Below are 20488 nucleotides of genomic sequence, written 5' to 3' on the forward strand. Positions count from 1 at the left end.
TCATTTATGGTCATATAAATAAAATAAATACATGATTATAAACTATAGAGGGTCTTCTTTTTTTTGTGTACACTCACATTAACATCAAAACCTTGTTTTTATTTTTAAATAAATAAAATAAACAGGGTGCGCTTTCAGCTCACTCTGTCTCCGCAAAAATCTTTCTGAAACACGTCTGGAAAATGAACTGAAACTCAGCTAATACTTATCACACAACCATGAAACATGCGTCTAAAGAAAGCTTTAAATTTCTTCTTTTAAATAAAACAATTCTCATCCAAAACAAATATTCTCCTGCAAAGTAATCTGTATGAAACTAAAGAGAAGTACAGTTTATCCCGTCTCATCTAATTATCAGTAATGAGTTTACACCCACTCGCAGAGCTTTTTTTCTTATGTGCTGAAGGGCCGCTGTGCCTTGGTGAAACGGTGTTTATAAACGTATAATACGTGAAGAGCTCTTTTCCAAAAGGCCATAAACCTAAAAAAGCTGCCTCAAAGAACCAGCCAGCAAAAGTAATGATTATGAATATGTAAAATATTGCAATAAGACATTTTAATTGTTTATTAATTTCTGTGTCGGCTGATAATGACTCGCGATCTTCGCAGTAGGCTAGTGAACGCACCGGAGAAATGCACATTTATTAGGCTACATAGTTTTATTTTGTTTTGGATGGTTTTGTTTAGAACCAGCTTTCTGTAAATATATTTCACATTTTTTAGGCCTGTGAGGCGAGTAGGCTACGGTTCGGTTCAAGATGATATAATCTCCAGTTCAAGCACCTTATGTTGTGATTGCTAGCCTATATTTACTTTTATGTATTAAATCCAGGAAATTGGTTAATGAAAAATTTATTAAAATTAAGATACAATTAATACAAAACGAAGTTTTAAAGAAAGGCTTTGTGCTTTCTGTTTTTAGGTCTCTGTGAAAGTTTGAAAGTCTTTCAAAGCGCTCGCGGCCATAAAGGAGAACTGTCATGTAATATTGTTTTTTTCCTCAAATGCAAACACGAAAAATAAAAGACAAAAGACTTTTTTAAAAAGACAAACCATATTTTTTTTGGAAAATAATTTATGGATTTATAGCGTTTTGGGGGAAAAATTGATGGATTTATAACGTTTTGAAAAGAAAATGTTTTACTTTGAATTTATCATCAACAATATTGTTGTTTGATTTAATAATCACTGCTGCAAGAGGTGCCTAGACCTTCTTTGCCAGTTTGCACATATTTCTTTGAAGGATGTAAAAATATCGTCAGCCGCTCCCATTCAGAAAAAAAACCCACTGTGCTGTCGTCATGACAGCACTTCAAAAAACAACCCTCAGGGCTTTAGCTCAAAAATATGCAGATTTGGAGAAATATTGATAGATTATCATAGATTTACATCATATTTCTATAGACAGGAATAATATTTACTGAATTTATACCTAAATGCGTCGATATAATCATTATGAGCGCTTCATACTCTGATCTATTGTGTTTTCAATCCATACCAGCAGCCTGAGGGCGCTATATGCACAATAATAGTCCATTTATGGAACATGAAGAACCATAATAATGTGACATTCCAGGAAAAAAAAAAAAAATTGATGCTTCCAACTGTTCCGACTGTGAACCAATTTGGTAGAATATATATATATATATATATATATATATATATATATATATTAGGGCTGTCAAATTTAGCGCGTTAATATCGCGTTAACGCAAAATCATATTAACGGCACTAATTTTTTTAACGGACGATTAACGCAGCGCGTATTTTCTGTTTGACCCGTGGCCCAAAACCTAGTTGGAGAAATGCAGATACACAGTGTTGGCAACTTAGCCACATTGCAGACCCCTTTAGCGATTTTTTTCCCTTCAACAAAGCGCCCAAACCTTATTTAGTTTCTGAGAATATACCGGTACCGCCGGTACTGCTCTCCCAGCACGCGCGCGCGTCTCTCTCTCTCTCTCTCTCTCTCTCTCTCTCTCTCTCTCTCTCTCTCTCTCTCTCTCTCTCTCTCTCTCTCTCTCTCTCTCTCTCTCTCTCTCTCTCTCTGCGTCTCACGCGGAGGAGCAGCGCTTTAATTCAGTTAAACACAGATATTATGTTGCTTCTCTAATTTTACAAATATATCCGAAATCAGAGCACGGATATTGTCTTTAGCTTATGTGTATTTGATTTCACCAGACGACGGCTCGATTATCAGAATTTTTGTGCAGATTAACGTCTTGGAAGGGAGAGCTGGTTATGTTTATTTGGTCGCGTTTCAGTCACCATTTCAAATTCATTCCGTTGTTTGACAACAGAAACAGTAAAATATACGTTTTATTGAGAATGTATTGAGAATTTAGCTTCATCAAAATGGGCACAGAGAGAGACAAACTACAATGTAATAATAAATGCTAAATGTACATTTAGCATTTTCAGAAGAGCTGCCCTGTCATGCAAAAATCTAAACATGTTTGTGTTAGTAAATTGCTCAGTGCAAAGAAAGAAAAGTAATGGGAACCTTGTATTTCTTTTTTCTTTCTACATGTGTCTAATAGACATGAACAAGTTCTTTGAAAAACATCTATGACCTTTGAAACATGTCTCGTCTTCATGCTATATTGACTATGGTTTCAATAATAAACATACATTTGCATAAGCATCTATATTTATCAATGCCCACGTTGATTAGAGTATTACAAACTTGAAAAGTATTAATTTAAGGTATATTTAGAACAAATAAAAAATGTGCGATTAAATGCGATTAATCGCGAGTTAACTCATGACAACCATGCGATTAATCGCGATTAAAATTTTTAATCGATTGACAGCCCTAATATATATATATATATATATATATATATATATATATATATATGAAGAGTTCAGATGCTTCTGAATGCCATCTGAAATTTTCTTCTAAAATGATCATTTTTATCAAGCTCGTATATTTAAGTTCAGTAATTTCACTTAAATGACAATTAATAGGTAATCTTCATTGCCATTTGAGTGAAATTACTGAATTTAAATATACAAACTTGATAAAAATGATCATTCTAGAAGAAAATTTCAGATGGCATTTAGAGGCTTTTGCATCTGAACTATATATATATATATATATATATATATATATATATATATATATTGCTCTTGCATACTTTCTTGTGGCTAGGTGACACACCTGAATGAATGGCTCTATAAAGGGGGGGTGAAATGCTCATTTTCACTCAATCTCCTGTTAATCTTGAGTACCTATAGAGTAGTATTGCATCCTTCATATCTCCAAAATGTCTTTAGTTTTATTATATTTATAAGTGAAAGATTGACTGTACCGAGTCTTTCCGGAAAAAAACGAGCGGCTGGGGGCGGGCCGTGTGGGCGGTGTGCTATTGCTGTGCTAACTGATCTAACAACAACACAGAGAGACATTTGAAGTAGTTTACTCACCATGACTGCTCGATCCTTAAGCATTAGACGATCTGCAAATAAGTCGATCTGGGCTTTGTTTATAAAACAATCATCGTCGAAATGCAGGGAACAAAGAGTCGTGCACAACCTCCGTTGATGCTTCGAAAAAACAAACTCCATCCACTATTCCCTTAACGCTGGGTTCTTTGGGAATCTGTGCAGGGTTGTCTTGCCCTGCCAACCAAAAACCCACTTCTTTGGTGACATTGACTTCCCTAAAGCCGAGCAGAGCGCTTTGAGGTAACGTACTGCTTTCGCTCTCTTCTCTCTCTGGTCTGCGAGTGCGCGCGCGGCCGCGGAGAAGTGCCCTTAGGACCCATATAAGGAAATTCCGCTCTATCTTACGTAAGACAGAGCCATACTCGAAAAAAACTTTCCGAAACTTGTGACAAACCGGAAGGAGTATTTTTGGAACAAAAATACTCCTTCAAACGTACAACTTAACTTTTGAAACTTTGTCCATGTTTAGCATGGGAATCCAACTCTTTAACAGTGTAAAAAACTCAGTATGCATGAAACAGCAATTCACCCCCCCTTTAAAGTATGCAGCTCATTATGCGGGGGCATTGTCTCCTCAGGTGTGAACCACTTAATATGCATGATCGTTGACGCCCATTACGCATATTGCCTTTCCAAACAGAATGTGTTTTAAAAAATTGAAATCTATGTATTGTTTTATGAGAATGATTAGGCAGGATGATTTTCACATCATTTTGAAGAAAAAACTCTAGGCGACGACATCCATTAGTCAAAAGCCTTGTGGACACATATTTAGTATGTGTTTTGTGGCCTTATTTTAGAAACGTTCATTTTTATTTTTTCCAATAACCGCGCATACACATTATTCTCTTAAAAATTCAAACATATACATACATGTTTTTTCACATATTATGGTAGCCCTGTTTGTGCTACATAGAGTGAATTTACACCTTTGCCATTAACCTGTTAAGCTTCACCAGTGCGTCGGCGCACTGAAGCGTTTTTTTTTTTTTATTTAGTTAAAAATTACTATCAGATTTAATGTTATACATTGACAAACTATACATCATTAAAAAGATATAAGACTCAAGTTTCAGTATTTGACCACTATTGTATTCTGAAAAACTTATAGTAGTCAGGTCCCAAAATAGATAAATAGCCCTGGATAAGATGCAGTAGGCATTTTTGAGGAAAAGTACTTCAAGTGTTGTTTCTATATGATTTTTAGGTGCTGAATCCATTTCTGCCGTATAACAAGTTGTAAACATCACTGTTTTGGCATAAACAATAAAAACAAAATGGCTTCCAAAAAAAAAAAGTTTTAATGCATTTATTGCAGTTTAAACATTAGAACTAAAACTATGCATTCTCAGAATATTTAAACATGTAAACAATGAAAAAACAACATTAACATGAAAGGGATAGTTTTTAATGGCTGCTGGAATTATGCCAAGGTACACTGGGAAGCATATATCAGTGGAAATATGCAATTATGCCCAGCCCGAAGGGGGGGACTTGGAATACACATGACCCCAGGGGGCTGCATATTGAGAATCACTGGGGTGTCCAGCTGCAGGTGGAATATTTCAAACCCAGGGGTGGCAAGGTAGCTTGCCGAGGGAAAGACACATGCTCAGAGAGGCTTACAGTGGACTACACACGTGGGGGTCGCCCAGAGGCCGTGTTAGGTGTCGCCCAGCCTGCAGATCTACATATGTCTGTTAGCGAGGCGCCATGCGCTAGAGCCCAAGAGGATGCCACACTCCGGGTGGAGCAGGCCGTCACATCAAGGGGGCATAGTCGACCTTGCTGCTGGTAAGCCAAAGCAATGGCGTCCACTATCCAGTGAGACAACCTTTGCTTGGAGAGAGCCTTTCCTTTCAGCTTCCCACCATGACAGACAAAGAGCTGGTCTGAAGTCCTGAAACAATGCATCCTGTCTACGTAAGTATGGAGGGTGCGTACTGGACAGAGCAGTGCCAAGGCTGGGTCTGCCTCCTCCAAGGGCAGCGCTTGCTGGTTCACCACCTGGTCTCGAAAGGGTGTGGTGGGAACCTTGGGCACATATCCAGGCCGGGGTCTCAGGATCACGTAAGAGTTAGCTGGTCCAAATTCCAGGCACGCTTCGTCAACCGAAAATGCCTGCAGGTCCCCTACCCTCTTGATGGAGGCCAATGCAACCAGGAGCACTGTCTTCATTGACAGGAACTTAAGCTCCACTGATTGCAAAGGCTCAAAGGGAGCACTCTGCAGAGCAGTTAAAACCACAGAGAGGTCCCAAGAGGGAACGAGAGGAGGGCGAGGAGGATTCAGTCTCCTCGCTCCTCTCAGGAAACTGATGATCAGGTCGTGCTTTCCAATGCACTTACCATCAACTGCATCATGATGTGTGGCAATGGCGGCACCATACACTTTCAGGGTGGAGGGAGACAACCTTCGCTCCAACCCTTCTTGCAAGAAGGAAAGCACGACACTGATCGGGCCTTTCGTGGGTTCTTTAAGTTTAGAAGAACACCAGTTGACAAAGAGGTTCCACTTCAACGCATAGGCATGTCTCGTGGACGATGCTCTAGTCTAGCGGAAGTGATGGTAGCCACCACCGCTGGTGGTAGGGTACTCAAACCTGCCTCGTCCCGTCCAGGAACCACACATGGAGGTTTCAAAGATCGGGACGAGGGTGCCATAGGGTGCCCCGTCCCTGAGAAAGCAGGTTCTTTCTCAGAGGAATTGGCCAGGGAGGTGCTGTCGCGAAGAGTACTAGTTCTTGGAACCAGGTGCGGTTGAGCCAATACGGGGCAACCAAAATGACCTGCTCCTCGTCCTCCCTGATCTTGCGCAAAGTCTACGTAAGAAGGCTCACTGGGGGAAAACGCATACTTGCAGAGGCCCCGCGGCCAGCTGTGCGCCAGTGCATCCGTGCCGAGCGTGCCCTCGGTCAGAGAATAAAACAGGTCGCAGTGGCAAGAGTCGTGGGAGGCAAACAGATCTGCCTGTGCGTCCCTGAACTGATCCCAAATCAGATGAACCGACTGGGGATGGAGTCCCCATTCTCCAGCGAGAGGCCGAAACCGAGACATATCAGCTGCACGGTTCAGGTCTCCCGGGATATAAATGGCTCGAAGCGACCTCAGATGCTTCTGACTCCATATGAGGAGGTGGCGGGCGAGTTGCGACATACGGCAGGAGCGCAGACCACCTTGTCGGTTGATGTACGCTACTGTGGCGGTATTGTCTGATCGGACTAATACGTGCTGATCCCTGAGCAATGCACAGAAGCGGTGCAGGGTGAGACGTACAGCCAGCAACTCGAGGCAATTGACATGCCAAAGGCGCTGGGGTCTTGTCCAGGAGCCTGCGGCAGCATGTCCATTGCACATGGCGCCCTAGCCCATTATGGAGGCATCTGTTGATACAACAACATGCCAGGAAACTCGTTCTATGGGCACTCCAGCCCATAGAAAACTGAGGTTCGTCCACGGGGTGAAGGTCTGACGGCAGTCACTGGGACTCGGAGCGTGCCGTGTTGCCATGCCCACCTCGGGACTTGATCGCGAAGCCAAAGCTGAAGCGGTCTCATATGAAGCAAGCCGAGCGACGTTACTGCGGCTGCGGATGCCATATGCCCCAGGAGCCTCTGAAATAGTTTCAGTGGAACCGCACTCTTGCCCTCGAACTGACGAAGGCAAATTAGCAGTGACTGCGCGCGCACGCTCATAAGCTGCACGCACATGGCGACCGAGTCGATTTCCATACCGAGAAAAGAGATCCTCTGCACGGAGCAGAGTTTGCTCTTCTCCCAGTTGACCCGAAGGCCCAGACAAGCTAGGTGCCGCAGCACTAGGTCCCTGTGTTCGCAAACCTTGTCTCGAGAGTGAGCTAGGATCAGCCAGTCACCGAGAGGAACAAGGGCTACCTCGACAACCTTTGTGAAGACGCGAAGAGACAGGGCTAGCCCGAAAGGGAGAACCGCGCACTGGTATGCCTGCCCCTCGAATTATATATATATATATATATATATATATATATATATATATATATATATATATATATATACTGGTATGCCTCATTTGCATATGTAAACATGACATTTCAGAAAACTTGTAACACAAAAAATGTCTGTCTCTATGTAAGTGAAAAACTGGAAAGGTTTTATGGTGATATCTATAACTTAAAATTTTTACCCTATTCACCCTAGTGTTTTGGCTGTGAAGTGTGAATAATGCACCTATTGTTTCAATGACAATTACAAGAAAATGGGACCCTTATTTCAATGTTATACGGTGGATCCTTATTCAGGAGACATTGAACTTTCTAAAAATGTGGTATAACAACTTTTCCTCAAAAATGCCTACAGGGTTACACAATCTTGAAGATTCGGACCTGACTATAGTGACAGTTATGTCTTAATTTGTGTCAGGAGTTATGAAATGAAAAAATGAGTCGATACCTTTAATATGAATTATGCGCGTCAGCCTGTTCCATTCATAAAAAACTCCCGTGCTGTCGTCATGACAGCGATACACAAAACAACGTCCTTCAGGGCTTTAGCTCAAAAATGTGCAGATTTGGAGAAATATTGATATATTTTCATAAGTTTTCATCAGATTTCTATAGACAGGAATAATATTTATTGAATTTATGCCCAAATACGTCGATGTAATCATTATGAGCGCTGGATACTGTGATGTATTCTGTTTTTAATCCATACCAACAGCCTGAGGGCGCTATATGCACAATAATAGTCCATATATGGAACATGAAGAAGAGCCATGATCATGTGACAATCCAGGAAGTCTCGAACACATTCAAAGCTATCAGAGATCGCTGTTACATGCAGATAAAGACGATTTGAAGACAATAAACATGATTGAAATGATATTTGGTTTACCTGTGTTCTTCGAGTAATGTCAGGTATTTCCATAATAATAGATTATATTTATAATGTAATGCTAATCTATATAGACTTTATCATTGTGCAGAATAAAAAAAATATATATATTTTATGTCTGATTTTTTTATCTGAAGCGAAATTATATCACAGAAGATTATTTAAAACACTCGACTTGCGTTATAAATTAAGTTTGAAGCACAAACATGGTTTTAATCTCATAAATTGTCGTGTATTGATGGTGTGCTAAGCTAACATGCTAGCTAGCTCTAGGTGCACCTGCCACATATAGCAGTTATCCTTTTGTGATTTTTTTCTAAATATGCTTACTGAAATGTTTCATTATTCAAGCAGGGCATTTGATCCAGTTTTTAAATGTTAAGTAAGAACTTTGATAAAAGAAATTAGGGATTGAAACCCTATGAATAGCCTGTGAATAGCCAGTCGTTAGTAACTATAATGCAGACAAAAGAAATGCATATTTCGAGCCATAACCAGGCTGGAGAGGTGTGAATGTGTGCAGGGGGAGACTGAGACTGAATTGGGCTCGTTTGCACCACAAAACAATAGAGACAATAAGACTGAATGGATGACTTAGAAGATGACTAAACATCAGCAGCATTTTAGCGTCAAATCAAAATAAAGTCATTTGACATGGTCTTGGAAAACATGTAACTAAATACAGAGTTTTGGACTTATTATCTTCAGATTTTAAACATAAAATGTTTAGACATGTGGCTTTAGCTGTAGTGCATTTCTAGATTGCTCCAGTGCCAACTTCTATTTTATTTTCATGAGGATGTTTCATAAAAATTAATTTCTAATAACTTTACAAAACTTTGAAGCTATTTATAAAAAAAAATTTCATTATGACAATAATTAATTCTACATTTACAATAAACTGCCAGGTGTCAGCTTTCAAATGAGATCATACTTGTGCTTTTAGTGCAAAGGGTTCATTAACTGTATCTGTTTCAGTTTGGGTATGTCATATCTGGGGATTTTTCAAAAGTGGCGTTGCAGCTTAACAGGTTAACATGTTTATAAATAACTGAAAAAAGGACAAATGTAAGGGCATGTCAGAACATCTCAAGGACCCCAAAAACACCTCAGACCCCAGAGGGTTAATCTTGATCATTAAACCTTTGTGAGTACTGTCTAGGGATGTCCCGATCAGGTTTTTTTGCCCTCAGGTTTTTTTGAGTATCTACCGATACCGAGTCCCGATCCGATACTTCTATAATACATAAAAAAAGAACAAAGAAGAGCGAAAAACAGATCCAGGATGTTCCTTATTTTTTATTTAATTCACCTTATTTTAACATTCAACAACTCTTGTAAACAAACAGAGCACTTCTGTGAGGTAGCTTGAACAATCAAGTAATAAATAACATAAATTCTTCACTTTTAGACTTAGTGCAACAGTAAATATAAAAAAAAGTCTAATATATAAACAAATAGCACATCAACTTAAAATACCCAGCAGGCATGTAAACAAATAAAAAAATAAAAGTGCCACAGTGTTTGCAAAGCCAGTAATGTGCTTTTAGGAACTGCACTCGCCGGTTTCACACTGCACGCGTTAGCAGAGCGTGCAGCGCGTATTTTTTTCGGCGCCCATGTTAACAGATTAGAGCATTCTCACCGCACGCAAAAGCGGCGCGGCAGCTCGTAGCAGGAGCAGAGCAAGAGGAGCAGTGCCGCGATCGTTTTGGCGCCGAGTCTATTTTTGCTGCGCCGCTTACGCTGAATTAAAGTGACAATGCATTGATCATAGCCAAAATACACCGCAGTTTTATCCAAAAAGTGCATTGATGATATCTATTGTGTTTTAAACAGTCGATAAAATGACCAACAGCAATTTAAAAAGAAAACAAATGTCCAAAATCAAACTTGTTGCCAGAACAATAAAAACAAAGATGAACCAAAAGTTATATAAATGAAATTATTAATAAAATAAGCTTCTTGACAAGTCTTTTCTCTTAAATGTATTTGAAAACGAAATAAAGCAATGCCAACTTATCCATTATAGAGTACTCTGTCTGTACACAACCCGCGGTTCAGCCACGCGTGACAAACCCTGCCAGTGTGAAAGCAAAACGCGCGTGTCCTGCTCCTGCTCACCATACGCTCTGCTAACGCGTGCAGTGTGAAACCGGCGTAACTCTGTGCCACCGCATAACTATAGATGTGTTAAAAAATAATGAGAATATATATACATATATATCCGAGTCCTGATCGGGAGGTAACGTCCGATTCCGATCGAGTCTGAAACCACGTGATCGGATCGGGACATCCCTAGTACTGTCTATAGAAAAAAAAACTAACCGGATTGGTGCTTGCAACACGGAGCTGCTACAGTTAATGCCCAGAGCTCCCACTCAGCTAAAACGGCAGTTATGGGGGCATATACATAAAGAGTGTCTTTGTGCCTCTTAACAGACACAAAATGCAATTAAAATGTCTGTCCAACATGAACAGGGCCCTTACATGACAACAAGATGCGTTTAGCAACTTAGCCATTGTTTAAATTCACCTAAATAGTGTTTTAGACGGATAGCTGTAGTCTCGCGCTGAAGTCCCGTGGAAACTCAGTTGTAGCCGGAAAAAGGTAAATAGCAGTGTGCAGGTGGGAGGAGCGTAGTGTGTGAAAAGTGATGATCGGAGTTGCTCACAAGTGAAGAAGAAATGGTTCGCGTTTGTATAGATAAGCTTTGTTACCACAAACAAAGTGTGTGTCATTAGAACAATGAGTGTTTTGATTTCTCATTGTTAGAAGAGTTTTGTCACATCTGGAAAATTCACACATCTGGCTTAGACTTGCTCACTACATTCTTCCCTTCAAGGCACCAGGAAGAATTCACTTATTCCCTCCAGGAATTAAAATTTGAATAAGCATTCATATATCTGCAAAGCAAGTGTGTGTGTGGATTGCATGCCAAGAACATGGAGAGGAGTGAGAGGAGTTAGTTTTAACCACAGAGGAATGTGAATGCAATCTAGCATAGTTTCCACTGATGCATATGTTGACTGAAGTATTCTCTTTAAGGAATGAGGATTGTGTAGCATGAAATATACTTTCAATTTTAAACATGAACACGTTTCTCTACCTTGTAAAGATAATGTAAGTTCCTTTGGTCAGCATATAAATGCCCAACCTTTGTGTATTGACGAATGAAGACCATCTCTCCAGTAAATTGTCTTGACATATAATAATAAATAAGAGATCTCATTGCATCTCATGGTGTTCGCTTCCGTGATTCGGGGAGAAAAGCTTAATTACAAGTTTAGACTAGTGCCAGTGCTGCCAACTCTCAGACATTCAGTGCGAGACTCACGCTATTGACACTTTTCTTACACTTACTCACGTTACACAACCATATTCTCACGCAGTGAAAAATCATGAAGCAAAGATACTGATTCTGACAGACAAGACAGAGCAGATTACTTTGATATGAAAATTCAAACAATAAATACCGCTCCATAATTCTCACACCAAGCTTAACTCAAAAGTTGGCAGCCCGGCTAGTGCTAAGCAATAAAAAAAAACTGTATAAACAATGTGTCAATGTTGTTTATTAAGTCAAGATCAATGTGATTGGATACATGACACTTTTAAATCTATATCTATCTGTATTTTATAAAGTAGTTTTTACTAACCATGAATAATGACAATGTGGTGTTGCTTGTTCCTCCACTGAACTTGAACTGTCTTGAGCAGAAGTTACTTTGAAACTCCTTTAAACGTGCATTTTCATAAAGGACTGTGGAGTTGTTTTCTTCAGATCTCAAACCTGTTAAACCAGAACTTTTTCAGAAAACTAACAGAACCAGTTTTTCAAAAGGAGTGGCGACTTTTCTTTAAACGCCTGGACTTGTGGCATTGCCTTCTAAGCTTTTTCCTGTTCTTGTTTTTTTGTGGCCTGATTTCAAAGCCCTCGGAGACTCTAGGTTGATCTTCCTGAAAGCAGTCATGTTTTGCATATAACAGTTGAAGCTGCATAACTATGATCCTCATTATTGATATCCACTGTTACAGCAGTGTCAGCTTGACAGATGTCATTGTTCTCATTGGCATCTTCAGTCAGGGTGGCATTGCTGTAACCAGCGGCAGATTTCATGCTAAGGTGGCATTTTGTCAACTTGGGAATCCTCTTTATTTTCCCCTGACACTTTGCACAACAAAAGTGAGTAGCCACTCAACTTTGTATTATTACTAGGGCTGTCAATCGATTAAAATTTTTAATCGCGATTAATCGCATGGTTGTCATGAGTTAACTCGCGATTAATCGCATTTAATCGCACATTTTTTATTTGTTCTAAATATACCTTAAATTAATACTTTTCAAGTTTGTAATACTCTAATCAACGTGGGCATTGATAAATATAGATGCTTTATGCAAATGTATGTTTATTATTGAAACCATAGTCAATATAGCATGAAGACGAGACATGTTTCAAAGGTCATAGATGTTTTTCAAAGAACTTGTTCATGTCTATTAGACACATGTAGAAAGAAAAAAAGAAATACCAGGTTCCCATTACTTCTCTTTCTTTGCACTGAGCAATTTACTAACACAAACATGTTTAGATTTTTGCATGACAGGGCAGCTCTTCTGAAAATGCTAAATGTACATTTAGCATTTATTATTACATTGTAGTTTGTCTCTCTCTGTGCCCATTTTGATGAAGCTAAATTCTCAATACATTCTCAATAAAACGTATATTTTACTGTTTCTGTTGTCAAACAACGGAATGAATTTGAAATGGTGACTGAAACGCGACCAAATAAACATAACCAGCTCTCCCTTCCAAGACGTTAATCTGCACAAAAATTCTGATAATCGAGCCGTCGTCTGGTGAAATCAAATACACATAAGCTAAAGACAATATCCGTGCTCTGATTTCGGCTATATTTGTAAAATTAGAGAAGCAACATAATATCTGTGTTCAACTGAATTAAAGCGCTGCTCCTCCGCGCGAGACGCAGAGAGAGAGAGAGAGAGCGAGAGAGAGAGAGGCGCGCGCGCGTGCTGGGAGAGCAGTACCGGCAGTACCGGTATATTCTCAGAAACTAAATAAGGTTTGGGCGCTTTGTTGAAGGGAAAAAAATCGCTAAAGGGGTCTGCAATGTGGCTAAGTTGCCAACACTGTGTATCTGCATTTCTCCAACTAGGTTTTGGGCCACGGGTCAAACAGAAAATACGCGCTGCGTTAATCGTCCGTTAAAAAAATTAGTGCCGTTAATATGATTTTGCGTTAACGCGTTATTAACGCGCTAAATTTGACAGCCCTAATTATTACTTCTAAAAATCTTGAGTCTCACCTTATTTTTCAAAACTTTTGCGAGTTCGGACAAAGACACTTGGCCACATTCAGAAATTGGGGTTGAGACTCAACACTAAGAAAAGTGTGTCAGAACCAGCTCAGAAAACTACTTTCTGGGTATGGTATGGAATTCGGTTACGATGCAGGCACGTATGTCTCCCACACGTATCGAATCCATCGTGGCCATGGTGTCAGGGATAAAGCTAGGCCAGGCCATCACTGTAAAGCGATTTCAAAGACTGCTGGGCCTCATGGCAGCGGCATCCAACATAATTCCTTTGGGCCTTCTTCACATGAGGCCCCTTCAGTGGTGGCTCAAAACCAAGGGGTTTTCCCCCAAGGGGAATCCGTTCCGTATAATAAAGGTTACGCGCAGATGCCTTTGTTCCCTATTAATATGGAAGAAGCTTTGGTTCTTGTCCCAAGGGCCAGTGTTAGGGGCTTCATGTCGAAAAACTATTTCGACAGACGCTTCCCTCACTGGCTGGGGCGCGGTTATGGACGGCCGCTTTGCCAGGGGTCTGTCGCAGGACCATCATCATTCTTGGCATATAAATTGCCTAGAAATGTTGGCTGTGTTCAGGGCTCTGAGGAGCTTCCTCCCAGACATTAAAGGTTACCACGTCTTGATACGTTCGGACAATACATCAGTGGTAGCGTATCTGAACCGACAAGGGGGACTCAGATCACGCCCTCTATCTAGACTGGCGCATCAGATTATTTTAGGGTCCCAAGGGAAAATATTATCTTTAAGAGCAATATATGTCCCGGGGGTTCAGAATCAGGGAGCAGACATCCTGTCGAAGCAGGGGCTGAGGCCCGGGGAATGGAGACTCCATCCAGAGGTGGTGGAGTTGATATGGCAGAGGTTTGGACCAATGGAAGTGGATCTGTTTGCATCTCGAAGGGACGTCCCACTGTCCACTTTGGTTCTCCCTCACTCATCCAGCCCCGCTGGGGTTGGATGCCATGGTACAGGCCTGACCTAGGCTTCGCCTGTACGCTTTCCCCCGATCGCTCTGCTCCCGGGAGTCCTGGAGAGGGTCCGTCAGGAGGGCATCAGTCTTCTTCTGCTAGCCCCGTTTTGGCCGGCCCGAGTGTGGTTTTCGGACTTAATTTCACTCCTGATAGCTCCGCCATGGCAGATTCCTCTGGGGAGGGATCTGTTGTCTCAGGCAGATGGCACTATATTCCATCCTCGCCCGGAGTTGTGGAAATTGTGGGTCTGGCCTCTGAGGGGGCTCAGTACCTAGATGCTGTCTATCATCTGGGGTGGTCGAAACCATACTTATCTCTAGGGCTCCGTCTACTTGGAGATTATATGGCCTCAAGTGGAATGTTTTCCACTTGGTGTAGAGAACATGAGTTAGGTCCAGCTAACTGCCCAGTGACTTCAGTTCTGGAGTTTCTTCAAGATCGTTTCTCTACGAATTTCTCCCCGTCCACACGTAAGGTGTATGTGGCTGCCATTGCGGCATTCCATGCACCACTGAATGCTGGGCCTTTGGGGAGGCATCAACTGGTCATACTATTTCTCCATGGTACGGAGGATGAAACTGACAGTCAGGTCAAGGGTTCCTTCCTGGTATTTGGCGGTGGTTATCGAAGGGCTATCCCCGGCTCCCTTCAAATCCCTTCAGTCGGCTTTGCCTAGGACCTCACGTTCTAGATAGCCTTTCTCTTAGCTACTTCTTTTAAAGAGATTGGGAGATCTCCAAGCCCTGGCATTAACGGCAGCTTGCTTGGGGTTTGCCCCAGCGGAGTTAAGGCCATCCTGCATTCGAGATCCAGCTATGTGCCTTAAGTGCAATTTTACATGGCCAGGTCCATGGTCCTGCAAGCATTTCATCCTCCACCACATGTGTCGGCAGAAGAGAAGAGGTTCCTTGCTCTGCCAGACAGAGTTCAGAGTATTACCTTGAGAAGTCCTCTTCTTGGAGGAGGTCGGACCTACTCTAGTGTGTTTTTGGGTCACCTATTAAGGGGCTCCCGGCTAAACAAACCATAAGTAGGTCTACAAGGTGTGCAATTTGCCTTCACCTTTGGCCGTAAGGGCTCATTCTACTAGAGGCATGGTGTCCTCTAGGGCCCTCCTTTCGGGAGTGCCCCTCCAGGAGATCTGTGAGGCAGCCGGTTGGGCTACCCCGCACACTTTAATCAGGTTTTATAGTCTGCACCTCCCTTGTACGCTTGGCGCACGTGTGCTCTCGTCCTAGCTGAGTGCCTAAGGTCAGTTTCACTCTAGGTCAGGCCTTTTTCGGTGTGTGGCCTAGTGGGCATTCGTTCCCCACAGAGTCGTTTTCAACGACGCAGTGCGAGTTCCCTACGAAAGGGAATGTCTCGGGTTACGACTGTAACCCTTGTTCCCTGAGGAAGCATCTTGTTCCCTGAGGGAGCGTCTTTGGCACACCGCCAAGTGAGGTTGAGCGTTCACGAGCAGCTACCCAGCTCCCAAACATTTGCGTAGTAGTGAGAGCCATCAGGTAAAGAAACAATTAGCACACTTAAGGCCCGGGCATTGACATCTTTTGTCATGGCCACAATATTCAGATTGTTACGGCAGTTCTTAGATCAGGCGGTTTCCCAGATTTCTTTAGGATAGGTGAAGAATCAGCGCCTGCCAAGCTGCTGCTGCGGCTACCTGCTGCCGCTGCCGGCATCTTTCAATTTTAATCTTTCATTTTTTATTATGGTTATTCTTCTTTCGAAACTCTAATTTTCCAAGAGAAACTCCTCCTACAGCCTTCAACCTACAACCACCAAACTCAGCAAAGACCTTTAGGCTGTAATTCCCCGTAGCAGACTTCCGACTTCCAATCATTTATAAAATATACATTCCATTATCATAACATACTAATGCTTTATTCTCTGTTCTTCGTCAGTCTTTCTTCCAGAGCAAGACATCAAGAGGTACAACAAGGTCTTGGACTACTTGAAAGGTGGGACAACAAAAACCCAGGCATACTTCAAATGTGGCATGCAGAAAGACCATTGCTGATACTTCTGCAATCGCGGAGCTCCACTCTTGTGACATAGAGGCCTACACAAATTTGCAAAGCACCTGCCAAAGAGGACAGAAACTGTCTGATTTTGCAGAGCGGAGCAGAGAATTATGCAGACAGGAGCCACTGCAAAGCACCATTGAAAACAAAAAGAAAGTTGGCTTGCTTATAGACTTTTGTGAGAGACAAAAATAAGCTGTTTATGCATGTGTACTCACTTAAAAATGTTGGGTTAAAAATAACCGAACGAATAACCCAACTATGGGTTGGTATAGCACCTTCCCAACTGTGGGTTATTTTAACCCAATGCATTGTTGAGTTAAATATTTATTTTTATTTATGACCTTATTTTAATAAATAAAATACATTGTTTTCAAATACAGATTGTTTATTTGTATAAAACAATACATATGTTTCAACAAATATATTTTTAAATTACAAATTATATATTGGGGAGTCTAGCATTTAATGTAAATATACATAATTGTGTACAAATTCAAAATACGCAAGTGTACATACAACACACATAATAAATTCAAAACCTATGCAAATATGTACAAACAGTACACATTCAAAACCTACACAAAAATGTACATAGAGTACAAATACATAAAATATATACATACAGCACACAAAAATTCAAAATGAACACTAAATTTAAAATAAAGTATGCAAGCTACAAAAACTCCCAAAATGGGTGCAGAGTTCTTGACATAGTTTATGTCATAGATGTAAAACATTTTTGAAACACATCCACTGCTTGAAATAAAGTCTTCTGTTCAACTGCTTCCACACTGAATATGATAAAAACTTGCGAGTTCTCTTCGTCCCCAAGCATCAAGTCATGCGGATCCGGCTTGTCTCACTGTTCAGGTAATGCACCATGTTAGTTCCAACCTTAAAAGAATAAAGTTCAGCTGGGCATGCACTGTGACAACATCAACAGTGTTAAATTATGTAAAAGTTACATCAAAGCAGTGCTGTATTGAATTAAATTATGGTCACTCTAATTAGTCATTACACCTGCTGTTAAAGGGTTAGTTCACCCAGAAATGTAAATTCTGTCATTAATTACTCGCCCTCATGTCGTTCCAAACCTGTAAGACTTTCGTTCATCTTCAGAACACAAATAAAGATATTTTTGATGAGTCTGAGAGATTTCTGTCCCTCCATTGACAGCTCCACAACTATCACCAGAGGTGGAAGTAACGAATTACAACTACTCACGTTACTGTAATTAAGACGTTTTCTTGGGTACTTGTACTTTTTTGAGTATATTTTTAAATCTGTAATTTTACTTGTACTCAAATACATATTAACCCTCTGAGGTCTGAGCTGTTTTCTGGGCCCTGGAGGTGTTCTGACATCCTCTGACATTTCTGGTTATTTCTGTTACTTGTGACATTTTCATGGCTAAAGTCTATTTACACTGTATTCAGCACAAACTCTGCTACAATAATATATCAGCAGCATGTATGTAAAAGTTTGTAGTTTTGAGATAATGACATTTATGCGTGGTTTGTGAAAATACAAAAAAAAATTCTCACTTAAATAAGGCCATGAAACCCATACTGATTATTTCTTCACAAGACTTTTGAAAATTGTATCACGTAGCCTAGAATATTTGCTCTAAAACTATGTGAAAATCACCCTGACTGCTCATTCAGATAAGACAATATATTGATTTAAAAATTTTACGACGTGTTTTGTGTGAAAAAGCTTTATGTCATTAATATGTAAGCTTTTCACACCTGAGAAAGACAAAGACCCTCCCCTAACAGCCCTATTAGGAGCTATCAGGCCTCTGTCATTCTGAGCAACCTTGCACAATACTGTAAATGAGGAGATTTAAAAAAGAATGGCTTTTAAATTGTTTGGATTTATTTACAACACAGCAAGATACACAACAAATGCCAAAAAAGCACTTATTGAAAACAATGATCCAAAGACAGAGACCTTTGTGCCATTCCTAAAAACATTGTACATACCTTTCATTTCCAAGGTGTTTGATTTTCACTTTACCATGTTCATGTACATAGACTCATGTGAATGTTGAAGTCAACAGGACTCAGTGTCATCTGGGCCCTGAAAAAAAAAAGTGAACATACTGAGATCAAGAGAAAGGCCTGCACGAATTTGGGAATACATTTTAGATTTTTCTGGTTAAAATTGCTTTTTAAAATTCACAGAATACACACACACACACACAAATGTTTCCAACAATATATAATATAATGAACACCAGGTTTGTTGTGCCTTGTTGGCATAAGCTATGCACAGTGCTGGATAAAATAATAATAACAATAAGGTCAGTATAAATCTTCCAAAAGATTTCAGTAACAACTAAGCTAGAGAAAAATATATTGATTATCATGTTACTTCAAATGTTTCCATTCGTTATGATGATATGAAATGAGATAATAGTAAAAACATGAAGCCGTTTGCTTTTCAAACGCGATCGCGATCCAAAAATATGGTACATTCAAACGCGATCGCGCTGCAAAATATGATACATTCAAACGCGATCACGATCCAAAATATTATACATTCAAACGTGATCGCGCTCAAATATAAAACATTATGGTTACCATATACATATCTACGTTTGAGCAGATATCCACAAACACAGTAACAGTAAACACGGGTCTAAATATTATAATATTCACCATATATCTAGCAACAGTTCAACTGCAATGTGAAATTTATGCAACAATAGCAAACTAATATGTAAGAATTTCTTACCTTACATCTTTCTTGTCTTCAAATCGCATTCTTCTTCTTCTGATGTAAATCCAATGTAAGCTCAGGCGCGTCTAAAAGCAGAGACTTGTGAAGTGTTTTGGTGTTTTGTTTTTGAGGTAGGCCTAATGAGCGCGATCGCGTTCCATGTGGAGATTTGCATGTGAATGTCTTTTGCGCGAGTGGGCGTGGTAAATTAAAAAATAATTAGGAAGCGTTTGAGAAGCTGGACATCTTGTTGGTTTTATACAAATTACTTAAACAGAGAATATTTGTTTTCAGTTTGAATCCGATCGTTTAAAAGTACACACTTAAATGTTTATAAAGATATATGGCTCATAAATGTGTGACAAGTATTCGCTGAGTTTGGTTTCAGTTTATAGACGTGCTCAAGAAAAAAAAGTTCAGCGAGGCGGAGAGGCAGACAGCACACCCTGTTTATTTTCTTTATTTTACAAAAGCACAATGTTTTGATTTGATTGTAAGTGGACACATACAAAAGTAGAAATATCACAGATTCTTTTTTCATATTTCTTTTTTCTGTATGACCATAAATGACGGAGTAATTTAAGTTTATTGTGCTACAATGTGAAGAAAATCCAGCAAAACGCGCATGTGCGGTTTTGTGTTGGCACATGTGCAACATCCTATAAGTTCTGTACTGGAAACAGAAATGATTAGTTCATCTCTCGAGACTTCGGGTTCGGGTCCGAGTCTTTCGTTCTTCCTTTCAGTCCCATAGAGGCTAAGCTGTCAGTACCGGAAAGAGAAATGATTAGTTCACCTCTCGAGTCTTCGGGTCTGAGTCTTTCGGTCTTTTGTCATGTGACACATAAATGAGTTACTCATTTTTTAACAGTAACATGCTACTTTTTTGGTCTCAAATTATAGCTTTTTAACCCTCTGATGGTCTTTTTTTATGTCTACACTCGAGTCCTTTGGGGTCTCTAGAGACCCCAGACAATAACATTTAATTTTGTAACAAGATAATAGGTTTTTTTTTTACAAATGTAATTTTATTCTGTTTGTTAATGTTTTTACTCAACATTTGTGCAGTTTTTGGAGAATTTATGATATTTTTTAAATTTCTATAAATAAATAA

At 40.1% G+C, this 20488-nt stretch overlaps 1 long non-coding RNA gene across 1 annotated transcript in view; it reads left to right on the forward strand.

Annotated features, from left to right (window-relative positions):
- Nucleotides 1-20488, forward strand: part of LOC308689647 — a 1235845-nt gene that overhangs the window by 54329 nt on the left and 1161028 nt on the right. The gene's annotated exons all lie outside the window — the stretch shown is intronic.

This window comes from Scardinius erythrophthalmus (genome assembly GCF_964197995.2).
Source record: "Scardinius erythrophthalmus genome assembly, chromosome: 4".
Taxonomy (NCBI): Eukaryota; Metazoa; Chordata; class Actinopteri; order Cypriniformes; family Leuciscidae; genus Scardinius; species Scardinius erythrophthalmus.